Raw genomic sequence first — 2,500 nt, 5'->3', positions numbered from 1 at the left:
TATTTCTATCTGTATCGTTAATTTAACGATAAATGACCTTTCCTATCTGTAATGAGAGTGAAATTTGCCTCTTGTGTTGTTGCAAGGGAAGCCGCCGTGGTTGGAGAAAATGATAGTGACGTCAAGTCGGATACCTTGGGGCACAAGACTTCTGCTCGAGTCTCCGAGCAAAAAATCCAATCCGACTTTGCGTTCAAGTCGATTTATGCTATCGGAGATCAGAATATTCGAAGATCCGATGTGGCATGAAGGCACTATAACACTTCTGAATCACCACAGAGTTTAGGAGGACAAGATCAGAGACAGTTGATAAAGCAATTCAGACAATTCATAAGAGGATAATTTCCTGTATCTGTTAGGAGTCCGGAAGTAATTAGGTCCTAACTCCAAAGTTTATTTATTTATCCTGTGTCCGAAAAAGTGTTTCATTGGCATCACACTCAATGACAATAAAATAGTACATATTAAATGAAAAATATATATTTATTCTCTCTTATTGCTTATTCAGATAAAAGTTTATGTTTGACGTATTTTATCGGACGCCTATTTAGGAGTCCAAACTACGTGCTATTTAGTTCCATTGGCAAAGCCCTTTATGATTCATTTTGGTAACTAGAAAAGCACTCAGAGAGTGAAAGCCTCCTCCAAGCAAAAATATAACCGCCTCCTGGATTCAGACAGTGACACGGATCACTCCCAAAATCTAATCGTTTCTACCTCTTGGGTCATTTCAGACCTTCCCTGAAAATGTAATCGAAATCCATCCATAACTTTTTGACTTATCTTGCGACAAACAAACAAACCCCAATGAAAACATAACCTGCTTGGCGGAGGTTACTAGACAATCTTTGACAAGATAGTAAAAGATAACAGAACAGATCTGACTGGAGGCAGGAGTGGAACATCTCTCCTCTCCCTCTGCTCTCGACCACAGCTTCCCAAACTGTGTTCCGTAAGGGCGCCCAGTTTCCCACACTGTGTGCCATGATGCCTGTTCAAAATTCCATGTTGAGTTTTCATTGTCCTTAATAATAACAGTTGGCAGAAATTGTGGGCTATTTAAATCACACTTGCATGACGTTACTTCTAAAACCTACCTGACAATCAAATCTGCTCATAGTTTTGCACTCCTGTCCTTCTGAATGCCGTTTTTTATTGGTCAGGGGATGTTAGCCTCACGTGCTGCTAACAACCAATCACACTTCAAACAGTGATTCACAACAAGTTATCCGCTAAAACCTGCCATGAGTAGGAGAAAGAAATAATATAAATAATAAAATAATGTAAAAGCTGTTATGGGGAAGATAGACACTGTATAGCCTGCCAACATTAACATGGGTTAAGTACTTTGCTTAAGGGCACAACAGTGGGAGCTGGGAATTGAACTCACAACTTTTCAGGCTACTGCATTTTTTTGTGGTATGGGGGGCAAGGCAATGAACAGCAATAAACCTTTTATTTTGCAACTTATGGTATGTGTAATATCATGGTGATGTGCCGCAAGACCTGCTCAGAGTAAATAGCGTGCTGCGAGAGAAAAAGGTTTGGGAAACGCTGCTCTAGTGAACATCTCTCTGCTAGAACATCCCTCTGCTCTCTAGCTTCTCTCTGCTCTAGTGGAACATCTCTCTGCTCTAGTGGAACATATCTCTGCTCTAGTAGAACATCTCTCTGCTCTAGTAGAACATCTCTCTGCTCTCTAGCTTCTCTCTGCTCTAGTGGAACATCTCTCTGCTCTAGTAGAACATCTCTCTGCTCTCTAGCTTCTCTCTGCTGTAATATCTCTCTGCTGTAGTGGAATATCTCTCTGCTGTGGTAGAGCATCTCTCTGCTCTCTTAGCTTCCCTCTGCTGTAGTGGAACATCTCTCTGCTGTAGTAGAACATCTCTCTGCTCTAGTGGAACATCTCTCTGCTCTAGTGGAACATCTCTCTGCTCTAGTAGAACATCTCTCTGCTCTCTAGCTTCTCTCTGCTGTAGTAGAACATCTCTCTGCTCTAGTAAAACATATCTCTGCTCTCTAGGTTCTCTCTGCTGTATTGGAACATCTCTCTGTAGTAGAACATCTCTCTGCTCTCTAGCTTCTCTCTGCTATTGGAACATCTCTCTGCTCTCTTCTCTCTGATAACGGATCATAACCTTCTCTGTGAAGGAGCTGGAGTGTAACATCACTCCATTCCCTCTGGAGTTTGGGAAACACTGCTCTAGTGGAACATTTCTCTGCTTTCTAGCTTCTCTCTGATAGAGGATCATAACCTTCTCTGTGAAGGAGCTGGAGTGTAACATCACTCTGTTTTCTCTGCGCTCTGCTCGGCCCTATAGGTCTCTCTGGTTGTAGAGTATGGAATATGACCTTCTCTAGAGCAGACTTTACTCTGTGTCCTTTCTCAGAGACTGTAGACAAATTGGAGCTTTTCATTAGGGGGGATCAAAGCTCAAGTATTAGCTGAGTTATCATCACGTGAACTTTATTAGAAAAGTGTGGGGAGGGGGTGGAGTAG

General features: G+C 42.0%; 1 protein-coding gene across 1 annotated transcript in view; it reads left to right on the top strand.

Moving 5' to 3' along the window:
* Positions 1 to 2,500, top strand: part of fndc1 (fibronectin type III domain containing 1) — a 62,547-nt gene that overhangs the window by 47,476 nt on the left and 12,571 nt on the right. The window lies entirely within an intron of this gene.

The sequence above is a fragment of the Sardina pilchardus genome, chromosome 12, assembly GCF_963854185.1.
Source record: "Sardina pilchardus chromosome 12, fSarPil1.1, whole genome shotgun sequence".
In the NCBI taxonomy this organism is placed as follows: Eukaryota; Metazoa; Chordata; class Actinopteri; order Clupeiformes; family Clupeidae; genus Sardina; species Sardina pilchardus.
Note: the sequence above shows the minus strand (reverse complement) of the source record. Positions and strands in the feature narration are given on the sequence as shown.